The sequence below is a fragment of the Rhinolophus hipposideros genome (assembly GCF_964194185.1).
Source record: "Rhinolophus hipposideros genome assembly, chromosome: 13".
Classification (NCBI taxonomy): Eukaryota; Metazoa; Chordata; class Mammalia; order Chiroptera; family Rhinolophidae; genus Rhinolophus; species Rhinolophus hipposideros.
In genome coordinates this window covers 54,196,599-54,216,897 of record NC_138059.1, presented here as the reverse complement: position 1 = coordinate 54,216,897, position 20,299 = coordinate 54,196,599, and positions in this window count along the sequence as shown.

Below are 20,299 nucleotides of genomic sequence, written 5' to 3'. Positions count from 1 at the left end.
TTATTTGCATTTCTCTGATGATTACTCATGTTGAGCATTTTTTCATATGTCTATTTTCCATTTGATGTCCTCTTAGGAGAAATGTCTCTTCAAGTCCTCTGCCCATTTTTCAATTGGGTTGTTTGTTTTTTTGTTCTTGAGCTTCATGAGTTCCTTGCATATTTTGGATATTAGCCCCTTATCAAAGGCACTGTTTGCAAAAATCTTCTCCCATTCAGTCGGTCGCCTCTTTATTTTGTCGATGGTTTCCTTTGCTATGCAGAAGCTTTAAGTTTCATTTAGTCCCATTTATTTATTTTACCTTTTACTTCCATTGCCTTTGGATTCAAATTCATAAAATTCTCTTTGAACCCAAGGTCCATAGTTTAGTACCTATGTTTTCTTCTATGCAGATTATTGTGGCAGGTCTTGTGCTTAAGTCTTTGATCCATTTTGAATTCATTTTGGTACATGGTGACAGACAGCAGTCCAGTTTCATTCTTTTGCACATGGCTATCCAATTCTCCCAGCATCATTTATTGAAGAGGCTGTCTTTCCTTCATTGTATGTTTTTAGCTTCTTTGTCAAAAATTATCTGTCCATATTTATGTGGTTTTATTTTTGGGTTCTCAATTGTATTCCATTGGTGTATGGGTCTGTTTTTCTGCCAATACCATGGTGTTTTGATTATTGTAGCCCTGTAGTACAAGCTAAAGTCAGGCAGTGTGATACCTCCAGCATTGTTCTTTTTCTTAAGATTCCTTTGGCTATTCAGGGTCTTTTGTGGTTCCAAACAAATCAGATTATGTTTTGTTCTATTTCTTTAAAAAATGCCATTGGGATTTTGATGGGGATTGCATTAAATCTGTATATGGCCTTGGGTAATATCACTATTTTAACTATGTTGATTCTTCCAAGCCATGAGCACGGAATGTCTTTCCATTTCTTTGTGTCTTCTTCAATTTCTTTTAAAAATGTTTTATAGTTATCAACATATAGGTCTTTCACATCCTTAGTTACATTTATTCCTATGTATTTTATTCTTTTTGCTGCAATTGAAAAGGGAATTTTTTTTTTGTATTTCTTTTTCTGAGATTTAATTGTTAGTATATAGGAATGCAATGAACTTTTGTATGTTGATTTTGTAGCCAGCAACTTTACTGTATTCGTTGATTGTTTCTAACAGCTTTTTGGTAAAATCTTTAGGATTTTCTATATATAGCATCATGGCATCTGCAAAGAGTGATAATTTAACTTCTTCATTCCCAATTTGGATGCCTTTTATTTCTTTCTCTTGCCTGATTACTCTGGCAAGGACTTCCAACATTATGTTGAAAAGCAGAGGTGATAGGGGACAGCCCTGTCGTCTTCCTGAATGTAGAGCATAGAGCTTCAGTTTTTCACAATTAATTATTGGATTAGCTGACGGCTTGTCATATATAGCCTTTATTATGTTCAGGTATTTTTCTTATATACCTATTCTATTAAGTGTTTTAACTATAAATGCATGCTGTATCTTGTCTAATGCTTTTTCTGCATCAATTGATATAATCATATGATTTCTGTCCTTTATTTTGTTTATGTGATGTATCACATTGATGGATTTGCAAATGTTGAACCATCCTTGTGCCCCGGGGAGGAACCCCACTTGGTTGTGATGAATAATCTTTTCAATGCATTGTTGTATTCGATTTGCTAAAATTTTGTTTAGGATTTTTGCATCAGTATTCGTAAAAGATATTGGTCTTTAGTTTTTTTTGTGTGTGTTGTCCTTACCAGGTCTTGGTATCAGGGTAATGTTGACCTCATAAAATGAGTTAGGGAGTACTGTCTCTTCATTTTTTGGAAGAGTTTGAGAAGGATTTGTATTAGATACTGTTTGAAGGTTTGGTAGAATTCACTAGTGAAGCCATCTGGTACCGGACTTTTGCTTTTGGGAAGCTTTTGGATGACTGATTCAATTTCGTTACTGGTGATCGGTCTGTTTAGATTTTCCAATTCTTCATGGTTCAGCCTTAAAAGGCTATATGTTTCTAAGAACTTGTCCATTTCTTCTAGGTTATTGAATTTGGTGGCATGTAGTCCTTCGTAGTATTCTTGCATGATCCTTTGTATTGCTGTGGTGCCTGTGATAACTTCCTCTTTTTCATTTCTGATTTTGTTAGTGTCTTCTCTCTTTTTATCATAGTGAGTTTAGCCAAGGGTTTGTCAATTTTGTTATCTTTTCAAAAAACAAGCTCTTTGTCACATTAATTTTTTCTATTGTGTTTTTGTTCTCTATTTCATTTAGTTCTGCTTTGATTTTTGTTATTTCCTTTCTTCTTCAGACCTTGGGTTTCACTTGTTCTTCTTTTTCTAGTTCTTTAAGGTGTAACATGAGGTTATTTATTTGGGATTTTTCTTGTTTCTTGAGGTAGGCCTGTAATGATATAAATTTTCCTCTTAAAACTGCTTTCGCTGCATCCCCAAAATTTTGGTAGGATGTATTTTCATTGTTTTTGTTTCTATGTATATTTTGATCTCTCCTCTAATTTCTTCTTTGACCCAGTCGTTCTTTAAAAGTATGTTGTTTAATCTCCATGTATTTGTGTTTTCCTGCTTTCTTTTTGCAGTTGATATCCAATTTCAAAGCCTTGTGATCAGAGAATATGCTTGGTATGATTTCAATCTTCTTAAATTGGCTGAGGCTGATTTTATGTTCCAATATATGGTCTATCCTTGAGAATCTTCCATGTACACTCGAAAAAAATGTATAGTCTCATGTTTTAGGATGAAGTGCTCTACATATGCCAATTATGTCCATTTCATCTAATGTGTCATTTAGGGCTGCTATTTCGCTATTTATTTTCTGTTTGGATGATCTATCCATAGCTGTCGATGATGTATTTAAGTCCCGTAGTATAATTGTGTTTTGGTCAATTTCTCCCTTTAGTTCTGTTAGTAGTTGCTTGGTATATTTCGGTGCTCCCTGATTGGGAGCATAAATATTGATGACTGTTATGTCTTCTTGTTGTATAGTCCCTTTTACCATTATGAAATGTCCATCTTTGTCTCTTGTTACCTTTTTCACCCTGAAGTCTGTTTCATCTGATATCATTATGGCTACACCTGATTTTCTCTGTGTACCATTTGCTTGGAGTGTCAATTTCCACCCTTTCACTTGAGTCTATGCTTGTCCTTGTAGCTGAGATGTGTCTCTTGGAGACAGCATATGGTTGGGTTTAGTTTTCTGATCCAATCTGCTACTCTGTGCCTTTTTATTGGTGAGTTCAGTCCATTTACATTTAGGGTGATTATTGATACGTGAGGATTTCTTGTCATTCTCTGTTTAGTTTTCTGGTAAGGCTGTGTCTCCATTGTTTCTTTGCCTTTTTGTTGTTGTCTGTTATTTCTGTGTGGTGGTATTCTATAATGTTTCCCTCTGTTTCTTCTTTTATTACAGTATATATTTCAGTTCTGGATTTTTTTTGAGTGGTTACCCTTAATTTATCTAAAGAATGTTTGATATTTAGAGTATTCCATTTTCTTCAGCACGCTTAATTTCTCCATTCCCATATTCCGGTTCAGGCCTCTACTCTCCCCCTTTTTATGTTGCCACAAATTATCCCTGTTAATTGTGGTCGAATAGCCTCCTTTAGTATTTCTTGTAGTGCAGGTCATGTATTAGAAAATTCCTTCAGCTTCTGTATGTCTGGAAAGGTCTTTATTCCTCCTTCATATCCAAAGGATATCTTTTTGGATATGTTATTCTTGGCTCATAATTTCTCTATTTCAATAGTTTGAGTATTTGGTTCCACTCCCTCCTGGCTTGTAGAGTTTCTGTTGAAAAATCTGATCAAAATCTAATGGGCTTTCCTTTGTAGGTTACCATCTTCTTTTCCCTGGCTGCCTTGAGGATTCTTTCTTTGGTGTTAATTTTAGACAGCTTTAATACAATGTGCCTTGGAGAAGGCCTGTTGGGAATGAGGTAATTAGGTGTTCTGTTTGCTTCTTGGATTTGAGGATCCAGTTCTGTCCACAAGTTTGGGAAGTTCTCATCAACAATTTGTTTCAATATATTCTCTGTTCGCTTCTGTCTTTCTTCTCCTTCTGGTATGCTCATTATTCTTATATTGCTCTTTCTGATGGAGTCAGAAAGTTATTGTAGAGTCCTTTCATTTCTTTTAAGTCTCAAGTCTCTTTCTTCTTCCATCTGTGTCATTTCCAGGTTTCTATTTTCGATGTCACTGATTCTTTCCTCCATCTGGTCAACTCTACTACCAAAGCTGGTTATTTCATTCTTAATTTTTTCTATTAAGTTCTTAATCTCCAGAAATTCCATTTGATTCTTTTTAAAATTTCAATCTCTTTCATAAAATGCTCATGTTGTTCTTTGATTGCGTTTCTTAGTTCATTAAATTGCCTTTCTGTGTTTTCTTGTATCTCATTGAGTTTTTTCAGAACTGCAATCTTGAATTCTCTGTCATTTAAGTCACATATTTCCATATCTTTAAGTTCCTTTTCTGAAGACTTTTCACTTTCTTTCTGAGCTGTCTTGTTGCCTTGGTTATTCATGGCAATTACTGATTTATTATTTCTCTTTCTAGACATCTACAGGAGTGGCTCTGCAACAGGTTGATAGGTAGTGGTCTTTCTTTTGTTTGCCAATACTTGTTGGTAGAATGTTTTATTTTCTCTCCGACTGCAGCCTTTTTTTTTCCTCTCTCACACGGTAGTGCTATGATTTCTCTGCACTATTCCAGCTTCTCACACAATGCGGGGATTCCCTGGTAAAGGGGCTTCTCCACTGTTAATAGTTCTCCTTGGTCATAGGGCGCCACATCTCTGTGGGGATGCGGAGAGCTTTTGAAGTTGCAAAGCTCTTTCTGCACCAGATTCAGAGCCTGTATGTTTCAGCAGTTCTGTTTACTCCTGCTGGGATCGGCCCAGATAGGTGGGGCCAGGGGCGGGGTGAGAGGTGGCCCAGAGCAGTGATGGTGACCACCACCACAGCCGGTCCGCTTCCGAAGCTCCCTCCCCTTTGCCGGAACTAGTTGGGCTTTGAATCTGTGTCTGCGGTCCACAGTTCTCAGAACAGCAAATATTCTGTTCTTTTGATCTGACACTGCTACTATTCAGCTTCTAGCACCGCGGGGGTGGGGGGGAGGGCGCGAGCTCTGGGAGGGTCGGGAGGGGGCGGCTAGTCTCAGTGCCTAAGGCTTCCGTTCTCCGCTCGGCAGTGAGGGCTTAAACCACCGTTTTCAGCCTTCTTCCCTCAGTCTTTTCTCCGAGGTCTCTGCTGTGAGCGTTGGGTTCAGCCGTGTTATTATCTGTCCCCTCAGCCCTGTGGGCCGTAAGCGGAGCCCTAGCAGTCAGAGTTCTTCCCTCTCCCGCAGCTGTGGTAGTTCCAGATGCAGTGAGCTCGTAGCACTGAGGTCTGTCTCTGCACTTTTCCCTTCCCTGCTCCCCTGCTCGTGCGATTCTCCCACCTTTAGATGAATTTAGTAGTAGGCCTCTTCATCTTGCCTGTGTGCTGTGCCGGGCGTCCTTTGTGGTATTATTGTTGTTCCATTAGTTGTAAATTCCAGGGGAGCTTTACCAAGGCTCACCTCACACCGCCATTTTGATGACGTCTCCCACAGTGTGGTTTTACTAAATGCAAGAAAAATCACTGGTGCTGGGAGCCTTTTGAAAACTAATGGCTGGACACTAAAAAAAAAAAAAAAAAAAAAAAAAAAAAAAAAAAAGAGAGACAAGAGAGAGACAGACAGAGACAGAAAAACAGAGAAAGAGAGATTTCAGGAACAAGAGACATGGTGATTAAAATTCCTTCAAATGTAAATCCAATTAGGAGTGAGAGAACAGTGTCATCAACCTCTTTGAAAATTTTAGGTAAATTACAGTCTTTTTGTTCTTCCATTAGATGAGAAAACCAAGTATTGGTGAAATGACTTGGAATGGCCATGTGGCCAGCTTGGGTTAAACACTCACAGACTATTGCATATTTGAAGCAGTTTTCTATACTTGTTTATGTATAATTGGTTTTGGAATGCTGGTATAGTGCTTGCAAGGAAAGTACTAGAATTTTGGTGAATTTATGTGCGATTTTATAATTTATCCATTCATTCATCATTAACAAGCACTTATTATGTGTCAGGCATTTTGATACATACTAGGATATAAAACAAAAAATGAAGAAAAGAGTTTTAGATTGCAGAAGCCTCAGATTCTGTCGTGGCCATCAGGAAGGAATGACTACAGGAACTGTCACCAATCTGTGGGTTGTGTCACTGTATCAGATGAGGAATCATTTCCTGGTCTTTTCTGCCTCTGTCCATTAAAAGAAAATGCCACGAAGTGACGTCATGGGAATGGCGGCAGTGGGGCACTCTTTATAAATACTCCCCGAGATTTTCTGGCAATCAGGACATATAGAACACCAAGGAGTCCTTTGCTCATCACGCAGAACTCGTGGAGGAATTACCTGAAGGTGCGCGCTGATTGCAAGCAGGGGAGGAGGCAGGACAGTGAAGTGGAAGCACGCGGCCCCCCACAGCAGAGCCGTGGCCATGCGCGGCACCCAGGACGGAGCGCAGACTTGTGGAAGGTTTGCTTAGGGGAGCGCTAGTTGGGCGAGCGGGGTAGGAGCGAGGAGGGCAAGAGGAAACGCGCCGTGCTCTCCCCACCTCCCACGGTAGAGCCGCGGCCCTGCAGTGTGCCCACAGCAGCAGCGGCAGGCAGCACCCGGGGCTCTAGAGTCCCACGGGAGCTCAGGGTGCAGCGGAGAGCACAGGGTCCAGGAGGTGGGCTCTTTTCTTGCGTCCCACAGCTGTTCGTGGGCCCTAGGGCAGACAAAGAACTCAGACGCCACACCTGGGCCCCTCAACCCACTTTTCAAATCCTCCCCCTGCCCTTCCAGAGACTTAAACTGACCCCTGAACTGAGGAGCAGTGTCATATTACAGAGGGGCGTCTGTGCTCAGGTGCTGGGAAGATTGGCAGCCAGCTCTGACTTTTGGAAGAGGCTGGGAGGAGGGGATTTTCGCTGGACGAGGAGAGAGGAGACTCCCACACTCCCAGCCACCACCTTTTCGGGCCTGCAGGAGGAGTGTGACATGGATGGCCTGGGAGAGAGAAGACCCCTCCATCCCCAGCCCCCACCCTTTCTGGCTGGCCTGGGGCAGGGCAAGGGCAACCACGGAAGCACTCCCTGAGTTCAGCAGTAAGCGGCAGATGCAGCTCCTGGGTTTCAGCAGCTTAGAGATCTCCCGCCCACCCCCTCCCACACACCCACGGAAAAAGGGCCCTAAGACTCAGGAGTACTGGGCACAGGGCTGGTGGAGCTACTCTCAGCGTGCATTTGTGCAAGAAAGGACAGAAATTGCACGGTCTCTCTGAAAACTGTCATCCAGACCCCTCAGCCCCTCGCATTTAAATCTACAGTCCCAAATTCACTCTGGGCACCAGGTGACCAGAGCTGCCTGCACAATAGGCAGGGAACTCTTTGGCACAGTGGAGGACAACCTGGAGACTAATTGGTGGGCTTAAGCCAAGACTGGTGCTGCTTCCTGTTTAGCTTTGCTTGGTGTTTTTTTTTTTTTTTTTTTTTCTGCTTGTTGTGATTTGCTTTGTTCTGTCTTTAGTTCTTTGATATCTTTGCCTATGTTGAGTGCGGATTGTGGTTGTATTTTACATGTGAATGTACTTAATTTGTTTTCTTTGTTGTTGTTGTTGTTGTTGTACTTGGTAACTTGATTTGTGCTGAAACTGTCCTAACAGGGCCCAGCTTAAGAGGCACAAGATTCAACATATCCAGAAGCCAACTCTGGACCAAACCAGAGTACTACCGGGTTTGACCTACAAGTCACACACCCAGAGGGAATGCTCTGAAGGCACAAGAGCCCACAGAGGCCAAACCTCATTTAAGTGGCCAACCCTCACCCAGCAGAACACCCTGCGGTGGGCAGAGCCAAGTCTCACAACTAGACAGCCTAGGAGTTAAACCCACCTACTCACAAGCAAAAAGCAATTAAAGTTCTTCTTGAACAGGACAATATACTAAACAAACGAGCCACCTTTGGAGCACATGCAGAGGAGAAGAATGAAGTAGTCCAAGTCAAATATAAAGGACACATACTACATAAGATAACCCAGCAAGAACTAAGAGCTCTAGGGGATCTTCCTAATAAATCAAAGCAAACACAGAGAGTCAGTCAGAATGGGGAGACAAAGAAACATGTCCCAAATAAAAGAACAGAAGAAACCTCCACAACTGGAACCAAATGAAGCAGAGGTAACCAACATGTCAGAGACAGAGTTCAGGACACTGGTGATAAGAATGTTTAAGGAGCTTAGAGAAGACATAAAGAAGGATATAGAAATCATAAAGAACAACCAGTTAGAACTAAAAAAGGATGTAGAAATCTTAACGAACAACCAGCTAGAACTAAAGAACACAATTACCGAAATTAAGAACTCACTTGAAGGAATGACCAGCAGGTTAGATGAAGCAGAGGATCGAATCAGCGACTTAGAAGACAAGTTAGCAGAGATCACTCAAACTGAACAACAGAAAGAAAAAAGAATAAAAAACAATGAAGATGGGTTAAGAGACCTCTGGGATAACATCAAGCGCAACAACATGCGCATCATAGGAATACCAGAAGGCGAAGAGAAGAAGCAAGGGATTGAGAACATATTTGAAATAAGAATGTCCGAAAACTTCCCTAACCTGATGAAGGAAACCAACATACAAGCCCAGGAAGTGCAGAGAGTTCCAACCAGGATAAACCCAAACAGGCCCACACCGAGACACATTATAGTTAAAATGGCAAAGCTTAAAGACAAGGAGAGAATCTTGAAAGCAGCAAGAGAAAGGCAGAAGGTTACATACAAGGGAACTCCCATAAGGCTATCAAATGACTTTTCTACAGAAACATTGAAGGCCAGGAGGGAGTGGCAGGAGATACTCAAAGTGATGGACCACAAAGGCCTACAACCTAGATTGCTTTATCCAGCAAGGCTATCATTTAAAGTTGATGGAGAGATAAAGAGCTTCCCAGAAAAGAACAAACTGAAAGAATTTATTACAACCAAGCCAGCATTACAAGAAATACTAAAAGGACTTCTGTAAATAGAAGAAAGATGAAAACAATTTACTACAAATTTAAAAATGGCAATAACTATGTACCTATCAATAATCACTTTAAATGTAAATGGATTAAACGCTCCAATCAAGAGACATAGGGTGGCTGAGTGGATAAGGAAGCAAGACCCTTATATATGCTGTATACAAGAGACTCACCTCAGATCAAAAGACACACACAGGCTGAAAGTGAAGGGATGGAGTAACATATTTCATGCAAATGGAAGCGCAAAAAAAGCTGGAGTTGCAATACTTAAATCTGACAAAATAGACTTTAAAATGAAGAATATACTAAAAGACAAAGATGGGCACTATATAATAATAAAGGGATCAATCCAACAAGAGGACATAACCCTAGTAAACATCTATGCACATAACATAGGAGCACCTAAATATATAAAACAGGTACTGATGGACATAAAGACAGAGATTAACAGCAATGCTATCATACTAGGGGACTTCAACACACCTCTGACAACAAGGGACAGGTCCTCCAGACAGAAAATCAATATGGAAACAACAGCCTTAAATGATACTTTGGACCACTTGGATTTAGTCGATATTTTCAGAGCATTTCACCCCAATGCTGCAGAATACACGTTCTTCTCAAGTGAACATGGAACATTTTCCAAGATAGATCATATGTTTGGCCACAAAACAAGCCTTGATAAATTTAAGAAAATTGAAATCATACCAATTGTCTTCTCTGACCACAGTGCTATGAAATTAGAAATGAACTACAGGAAAAAAAACAAACCAGGAAGACACACCAATTCATGGAGGCTGAATAACATGTTACTAAATAATGAATGGGTCAAGCAGGAGATCAAAGAAGAAATCAAAAGATATCTCGAGACAAATGAGAATGAGAACATGACGACCCAAAATCTATGAGATGCTGCGAAAGCAGTCCTAAGAGGGAAGTTCATAGCACTGCAGGCCTACCTAAAGAAACAAGAAACATCACTAATTGACAGTTTATCTTCACACTTAAGGGATCTGGAAAAAGAACAGCAAAATAAGCCCAAAGGGAGCACAAGGAAGGAGATAATAAGGATCAGAGCAGAAATAAATGAAATACAAACCAGAAAAACAATACAAAAGATCAATGAATCCAAGAGTTGGTTCTTAGAGAAGATAAAGAAAATTGACAAACCTTTAGCCAGATTCATTAAAAAAAGGAGAGAGAGGACCCAAATTAATAAAATCAGAAATGAAAGAGGAGAAGTGACAACAGACACCACAGAAATACAAAAAAAATTAAGAAATTACTATGAGCAACTATATGCCAACAAATTTGACAATCTGGAAGAAATGGACAATTTTCTAGAGGCACACAACCTTCCAAGGCTAACTCAAGAAGAAACAGAAAGCTTGAACAGTCTGATTACCACCAGGGAAATTGAATTAGTAATCAATAATCTCCCAACAAACAAAAGCCCTGGACCAGATGGCTTTACAGGTGAATTTTTCAAAACGTTCAAAAAAGAATTATCAGCTATTCTCCTCAAGCTCTTCCAAAAAATCCAGAAGGAAGGAAGACTCCTAAACACGTTTTACGAAGCCACTATCACCCTGATCCCAAAAGCAGACAAAGACACCACAAAAAAAGAAAACTACAGGCCGATATCTCTAATGAACATAGATGCAAAAATTCTCAACCAAATATTAGTGAACAGAATTCAGCAATACATTAAAAAGATCATACACCATGATCAAGTGGGATTCATCCCTGGTATGCAGGGGTGGTTCAACATCCGCAAATCAGTTAATGTGATACACCACATTAACAAAATGAAAAATAAAAATCACATGATCATATCAATAGATGCAGAAAAAGCATTTGATAAAATACAGCAACCTTTTATGATAAAAACTTTTAAGAAAGTGGGAATAGAGGGATCATATCTTAACATAATAAAGGCCATATATGGCAAACCCACATCTAACATCATACTCAATGGGGAAAAGCTAAAACCATTCCCCCTAAGATCAGGAACAAGACAAGTTTGCCTACTTTCTCCACTTCTATTCAACATAGTGCTGGAAGTTCTAGCCACAGCTATCAGACAAGAGAAAGAAATAAAAGGCATCCAAATTGGTAATGAGGAAGTAAAATTATCATTTATGCAGATGATATGATACTATATATAGAGAACCCTAAAGTCTCTACCAAGAAACTATTAGAACTGATAGATGAATTTAGTAAAGTAGCAGGATATAAAATTAATATTCGGAAATCAGTTGCATTTGTATATACCAATGATAGAATATTAGAAGGAGAAATTAGAAAAACAATTCCATTTACAATTGCTCCAAAGACTATAAAATATCTGGGAATAAATCTAACCAAAGATGTAAAAGATCTGTACTCAGAAAATTATCCGACACTGAAGAAAGAAATGAAAGAAGACATAAATAGATGGAAACACATTCCATGTTCATGGATAGGAAGAATTAATATAGTTAAAATGTCCATACTGCCTAAGGCAATATACATATTCAACGCAATTCCTATCAAACTACCAAGGACGTTTTTCACAGAAATAGAACATATAATCCTAAAATTTATATGGGACCATAAAAGACCCCGGATAGCCTCAGCAATCTTGAGAAATAAGAACAAAGTGGGAGGTATAACGATACCTGACTTCAAACTATACTACAAGGCTACAGTAATCAAAACAGCATGGTACTGGCATAAAAATAGACACATAGATCAATGGAACAGAATAGAGAGTCCAGAAGTACATCCGTGCCTATATGCCCATCTAATCTACGACAATGGAAGCAAGAATGTACGATGGGGTAAAGACAGTCTGTTCAATAAGTGGTGTTGGGAAACTTTGACAGACACATGCAAGAAAATGAAGCTGGACCACCTCCTCACAACATATACAAAAATAAATTCAAAATGGCTTAAAGACTTAAATGTAAGATCTGAAACCATAAAATATCTAGAAGAAAATATAGGAAGAAACTTCATGGACATTACCCGGAGTAAGATTTTCACTGATATATCCCCTCGCACGAGGGAAGTAAGAGAAAAAATAAACATGTGGGATTACATCAAACTAAAAAGTTTTTTCACAGCAAAGGAAACCATCAATAAAACAAAAAGGGATCCTACTGAATGGGAAAAGATATTTGCCAATGATATAACTGATAAGGGATTAATATCACAAATCTATAAAAAACTCACTCAACTCAACTCCAAAAAAACAAACAACCCAATTAAAAAAGAGACAGAGGACATGAAGAGACATTTTTCTAAAAAGAACATAAAGATGGCAAACAGACATATGAAGAAATGCTCAACCTCACTAACCATCAGAGAAATGCAAATTAAAACCACAATGAGATACCACCTCACCCCAGTCAAAATGGCTATCATCAATAAATCAACAAACAACAAATGCTGGCGCAGATGTGGAGAAAAGGGAACACTAGTGCACTGTTGGTGGGATTGCAGATTAGTGCAGCCACTATGGAAAACAGTATGGAGGTATCTCAGGAATCTGAAAATGGAACTACCCTATGATCCAGTAATTCCACTCCTAGGCATCTACCCGGAGAAATCCAAAACTCCAATTCAAAAATCTGTATGCACTCCTATGTTTATTGCAGGACTTTACACAACAGCCAAGCTATGGAAACAACCGAAATGCCCATTGGTAGATGACTGGATTAAGAAGCTGTGGTACATTTATACAATGGAGTATTACGCAGCCATAAAAAAGAAAGAAATCTTATCATTTGCAACAACATGGATGAACCTAGAGAACATTATGTTAAGTGAAATAAGTCAGAAAGAGAAAGACAAGTACCAGATGATCTCACTTATATGCAGAATCTAAACAAAAGAATATGTGAATGAACTAATCAGAAATAGTTTTGGGGACACAAAGAAAAAACCAAGAGTTGTTAGATGGGCAGGGGGAGGGTGGGGATAAGGGGAAAGGTGAAGGGATTAGGAAGCAGCTGGTAACCACAAGATGGCCTCAGGGTTTTTTGAAAATTAATTTGGGGAACATATTCAATAATGTCGTAAAGATTTTGTTGGGTATTCGATGGACATGCATCCTATTTGGGAGACCACCTCAGGGATACTATGGATGCCTGATCATGGCATTGTACACCAGAAGCTAAACATTAATGAATGCCAACTATAATTTTATATATATAATGTGATGGCTCGGTGTGAGGTCGGAGTGATAGTGGATGGGGGAAGGGGGGTTTACAGTGTGAGGGATATAAATGATGAACGTCTAAGTATTACTTGTCTTGTACACCTGAAACTAATAAATTAAAAAAAAAAGAAAATGCCACAATACGAAGTCCAATGTCTTATTCTGTAAAAGCACTACAAAGTGACTACCAAACTCTATGAGTGCATGGGAGAAGGTATCCTATTTGTGTAAAAACATAAACAAAAGAAACAAACAAACAAAAACAAAAAACAGATTTTCAGAATTAAAACATAATTGAAAGATATCTGGATATTACTTTTGTCTTCAATTCCAGTAAAAAAAAAAAATTCTTATTTGATTTGTAATATTAGGGGAAAAAAGTTCTAAGGATTTGTCTATTCCTGGCCATGATATAAAGGTATGCCAGTAGATGTTTGTCAGTCTATTATATGTCTGTCATGCAGAGGAATGAATTGTCAGTGATTTTTTAAAAAATAATTCTTTTATTTTTCAGTTACAGTTGACATACTGTATTATATCAGTTTCATGTATACAATGTAGTGATTAGACATTTACATTACTTATGAAGTCCCTCTAATATTTATTGTAATACTAGTTTGGTGATGATGAACTCTTTACCTAACTCATCCTAATAAATGTAGTAGTCATCTGATACCACACATATTTATTACAATAGTATTGACTATTTTCCTTATGCTATGTTTAACAGCCCTATGACTATTAGGTAACTACTGTGTTTCCCTGAAAATAAGACTGGTTCTAATACCGTATTTGCCCGAAAATAAGACTGGGTCTTATATTAATTTTTCCTCCAAAAGATGCATTAGGGCATATTTTCAGGGGATGTCTTATTTTTTCATGTACAACAATTTACATTTATTTAAATACAGTCATGTCATCTTCTTCTGGAACATCGTCATAATGTACTAAATGCATTCATCTGACTGACGGTCTTAACTGGGGCTTATTTTCAGGGTAGGTCTTATTTTCGGGGAAACACGGTAGCAATTGTACTTCCCCTTAATCCGTTCCCCCTTTTCACCCATCCTTCCAACCCCCCTTCCATGCGGCTGCCATCAATTTATCTTTGTATATGAGTCTGTTTCTGTTTTGTTTGTTTGTTTATTTTGTTCTTTAAATTGCATATAGGTAAAATCATATGGAATTTGTCTTTCTCTGTCTGAATTACTCCATTCAGCACAATATCCTCCAGGTCTATCTCTGCTGCTGAGGATAGAAAGAACCCATTCACTTCCATGGCCGAGCAATATTCCACTGTAAATATGTACCACCTCCTCTTTATTCATTCATCTATCTATGGACCGCGCGGCTGTCGTTTCATCTTGGCATTGTAAGTAATGCTGCAATGAACATATGGATGCACACATCTCCCAAAGTAGCAATTTGGGTGTCTTTGGATAAATACCCAGAAGTGGGATTACTGGGTCCTTCTTTTTCTCTTATTACATCCTTTGTTTTAAAGTGCATTTTGTCTGATATAAGTATTGCTACCCCATCTTTATTTATTTATTTTTTGTCTCCATTTTCATGAAATATCTTTTTCCATCCCTTTACTTTCAGCCTACGTGTGTCATTCTATCTGAATTGAGTCCCTGTGGGCAGCATATGTAAACATTTTGTTTTCTTATCCATTCAGCCACGCTAATGTTTGATTAGAGCATTTAATCCATTTACTTGTAAGTAATTGTGGTAGAGAGGCAGTTATTATTCATATTTTTTTCCTTTTTGAAGAAGTCCTTCTAATATTTATTGTAATACTAGTTTGGTGGTGATGAACTCTTTGGCATTTTCCCTGTCTGGGAAGCTCTTTATCTGTCCTTCCATTCTAAATGATACTGCATTTTGTTGTTTATAATGTGCACATTTTTGCCCAAATTTGTGAGGGAAAAATAGGGATGCACATTATACATGGGTATTACTAATTCCATACCTATATAAATGTTTTTAATTATTTTATTTATGCTTATGAGCTAAAAGTTTAACTCTAGAAATCAATAACAACATCCATATGCAAAATAATACCCTGGAATATGATAATACGTTTTGTTGAACTTATGACGTACTTGCAGCAACGAGTTCTTGGCCTTCTATGATGTGTAAATATCATAAATTTGTTACTGGTACATAAAATTTCTTGTACCTTGTATCTGTTCTTGTGTTTTGTAATTATTTGTTACATACAACTTCTTGTACCATAATACGTTAAAAAAAATAAATATTGAAATTCCTTTACAATACAAAAAACAAGTACCTAAATGTAAACAAATAAAATTTGAATAAAAAAATTAAAATGAAAGACTTTTTCCCCTGAAAGTTTGGGCCAAAAACGTGGGTGCATATTATACATGAGAGCACATTATACCTAGCAAAATACAGTAGCTTTCCTGGGTAGAGTAATCTTGGTTTTAGGTCCCTGCTTTTCATCACTTTGAATATTGTGTCAATCTCTTTTGGCCTGCAAAGTTTCTCTTGAGAAATTAGCTGACAGTCTTAAGTGAGCTCCCTTGTAGGGAACTAACTTCTCTTTTCTTTCTGCTTTTAAGATTCTCTTTTTGTGTTTAATCTTTTGCATTACAATTATGATGTGTCTTTGTGGGCCTCTTTGTGTTGATCTTGTTTTGGACTCTCTGCACTTCCTGGGCTTGTATATCTATTTCCTTTACTAGGGTAGGGAAGTTTTCTGTCATTATTTTATTAAATGTTTTTTTCAATTTTTTGCTTTCTCTCTGCTCCTCTGGTACCTCACTGATGTGAATATTGGTATGCTTGATGTCCCAAAGGCCCTGTAAGCTATCCTCATTTTTTTTTTTTTTGGATTTTTTTTTTTTTTTGGCTGTTCTGATTGGGTGTTTTCTGCTACCTTATCTTTAAATTGCTGATTTGGTATTCTGCTTCATCTAATCTAGTGTTCTAATATTTTGTTTATTGCAGTTATTGTATTCTTCATTTCTGACTTTTTAATTCTTTTTTTAATCTCCATTTTTATGTTTACTATCTCTTTGTTAAAATTCTCACTGAGTTCATCTACTCTTCCCCTAAGTTCACTGAACATCCTTATAACCAGTATTTTGAACTCTTCATCTGGTATATTGTTTACCTCCAATTTTGCTTAGTCCTTTTTCTGGAGTTTTGTTCTATACTTTCATTTGGGACAAATTTCTTTGTCTCCCCATTTTGGCTGCCTCCCTGTGTTTGTTTCTATGTATTAAGTAGGGCTGCTATGTCTTCCAATGTCAGTAGATTGGCCTTCTGTAGTAAGAGTCCTGTGGGGCCCAGTGGTACTGTCTCCCTTGTTTCCTGAGCCAAGGGCTGCAGGTGTGTCCTTTGTGCTGCAATGTTTTCCCTCCTGTTGTAGTTGAGACTTGGTTGCTGTTTACACATCAGTGGAAAGGATTGACTCTTGGGCTGATTGCTTATGAGGATTGGACATGAGTACAGTGGAAGAGGTATTGTGCAGGGGCTGACTCTGCAGAGCGAGATTCATTGTAGCATGGCCTGCCCAGTCTTCCCTTTGTGTCATCTGCAGAGGCAGCTGAGTAGTATTCCAGCTCAGTCTGAAGTTTGCCATCAGGCATACCAGTCCTGGGGCCTCCTGGGAGGGACCCCACCACCAGTCATATTCATCCACAGATTGTGTCCTGCCCAGGGCCATGTGGCATGAGCCCCAAAGCATTCTGTAGACACAGCCACCCATGCTGCACTTGGAGTAGCTCTAGAGGCAAAGCTGGGAACTGAGGCCAGCTGTCACTAGTACTAGGCTTTGAGCTGCTCAGCAACAGGTATGGGGCATGCTGAAGCCAGATGCTGATTGTTTGGGGTTTGTGAACCTTAAAGATTTTGGGAAAGTCTACACCATGAACCAAGGCAGGCTGTTTGTATGGAAAAGCCATCAAAAGTGGCTGGTTGGACCCAAATTTGGGTGGGGTGGGATCTCCAGGAATCACCAGCATGAAGGGAACTAATGGTATTAGCCTTGTTAATGGAGACTCAGTTATGGCAACCTCTTGTGTTTGCACTCTGAGAGGGGGGATGGCTCAACAAAGAAATAATGGATGCTACAAGCACTTCTTTCTGGGAGATAGCTGCCCCTCCAGCCCTTGCCAAGCCAGACAACTCAGTACCTCCCTCTATGTCCCTGGCACCTTTGAAACTCAGAGTGAGTGATTCTCTCAGTGAATAAGTCCATGCATGGGCCCTTTAAGAGGAACACCTGGGATTTCAGCCACCTCTGTCTAACTCAGCCACAATCTCTCCTTGTTTTCTCATGTAGAAGTTGTGGTGACTTCTCTTCTTGGAACTGGAAACCAGGGTTTGGGATCTTGATGTGGGGTTGGGACCCCTTGTTCTTCAGGTGGGAACCTCCACAGTTGAGATAACCCTCCCAATTTTTAAGTATTACCTGTGGGTTTGGAACCAGCCCATTCTATATCTCTGCCCTTCTACCAGTCTTGAGGTGGCTTTTTCTATATGTCCTTAGTTGTAGGACTTCTGTTCAGTTAGACTTCAGGTGATTCTCAATGATGGTTGTTCTGTAGTTTAGTTGTAATTTTGTTGTGGTCATGAGAGGAGGTAAGCACAGCATTTACCTACTCTGCCATCTTCACCAGGAATCTTCAGTGATCTTTTAATATTATTTTTAGTTTTGAATGATTCTCATAATTAAATTATTTCTTTAGATTCTGAATATTTTGGAGAGACAACTGACTCCTGTTATGAATTTTTACACCTTCTCAGAACCTCAGAACACAAAGTTCTCTGTTCAAAAACCAACTACATTACCTCTCTTAGCTTGTTTCAGTCCCATCTTCTCTGCCCTCCAAAATAGTTCAGGGCTCTTCACATATACTCAGTGAAATTCCCTTCCTCATACAGCAATATCTGTTGGGCAATAAACAGCATGCCAGGACTGTGCTAGATACTAAGTATGCAAAATAGTTGGCCCCAGCCCAAAAAAGCTTAGGGTTGAAGTTTTAGTGTTTCCCTACTACTTTGAAATCTCTGCCTATAGAAAGAAATAAGAAAACCTAGGGTTCCTTAGCTTTTTGGTGCTCTTCCCTCTGCAGCACTTCCTTCACCTTGCCCTGACTCTCCTATTCATCATATGCTTTTATGTCTCTATTTATGTCTCATATATAGATGATAGATAGATAGATAGTCCAAGATACTTTAGATTTTTGTTCTTCAAGGGACACAATTCAATCCATAAGGCTCCTCATATTTTCAGGAACATTTTCTATGTTCCTTTAATTGCAAGATCTGACAATTAAGTTCATGCACTAATCCTCATTGCTAAATATCACTACAGTCACCTTCGAAGTACTCCCCTTGGGAATCTATGCACCAACTTTTCTGGAATGGCCATCAGAGTTGTCATCATATTACCTTTGATGACATGAATGTCATCAAAATGCCTCCCTTTCAATATTTCCTTTCTCTTCAAGTAAAGAAAAAATTCATTGGGGACCAGATCAGGTGAGTAGGGAGGGTGTTCCAATACAGTTAGTTGTTTACTGTCTAAAAACTCCCTCACAGACAGTGCCGTGTGAGCCGGTTTGCTATGCTTCTCTCAGTCGGCGGATGATTTTGCCACACAATTAGACAAATGTTTGCAATGTTTTTGTCAGTTCTGCTCATTACTGGCCACCCTGACCTCTCTTCATCAGTGACACATCCTCTCCCCTCAGAAAAATGTTTATTCCATTTGCACACTGCGGTTTTCTTTACGGAATTATCCCCATAAACTTGGACTAATGTGTCCCTGATTTCATTTCCACTCTTGCCAAGTTTAACAAGAAATTTAATGTTTGTTCGTTGCTCTAATTCAAGTTCAGACATTCTTGTGATGGCACACAAAAACATGCAATAGCAATAATGAATGCCAGTCAGCAAGGCACAGCTACACGTTGACATGAACACAGCTGTGAGACACCGATATACCAAAGTTATGAAACCGCACTGAACTGTTTGTATAGTGCTGCCAATGTAAGCGCACGGTGGCAAGTTCACGAACTTAATTGGCAGACCTCGTATATACTCTTTTTTTCAATTCTTCAAATAAATCATGCATCCCTTGCTCTCCTATCTTTGCATGTAATTATTGAATGTATGGAAAGCCTGTATGTTTCATTGGAGACTAAGCTCAGTTACCACTTTCCCAACCCTGTAGAGATGCATGGTTATGCCTTATTTTAAATTACCATTGTATAATTCTCATATTATTGTATTTGTCAAAATGCATTTATTAAAATTTTATTTTGTATGCCTATCTTTTATTAGCTGATGGGGGATATTCTCAAAGCGAGGCACAATATCTATTTTATAGTAAGTGGTCAATGTGTATGTTGAATGGTTAAATAAATCATAACTTACTGAATGATTATTGATGCTTTGCATAAGAATGTCCCCTCATTGCCCTGCAAAGCATTTTTGTACATACCATCTTTAGAAAGAGACTATTTATTTCACATATGTCATCTTAAGAAAGAGATTGTTTAGTGTCTAGAAATATAACCAAAAGACTGACCAGTGACTGGGCAAGCTATGCAGAAAATTTCAGGAAAACTCACTGTGAGTTATTGAAAGGAACTTTTATGGTCTAAGAGAGAAAAAAATAATTGTAAGTACATTTTAAACAGAAATAAAGTCAAGAATCATAATGTACCAAACTTTGCACTGCTGGTAAAATGCCTTATCATTTTCTTGGTGGCTTAAGGGATAACAACTCAGAAATTACTCTAATAGTTTATAGAAATTAAATTGCTTTGTCCCTACCTAAAACACATCCATAATTATGTGCACTTCTAATATACTGTTTTTTTTCATTCTGACAGATATAAATATACCTTTACCTCTTAAAATTAAAATATGGCACTATAAATTTAAGAACTGCTATTACCATTTCTCATACCTTTGTTTTTCTATGAGCTATGACATGCAGAGAGTTCCTACAGCTTTAGTGCTAAGTA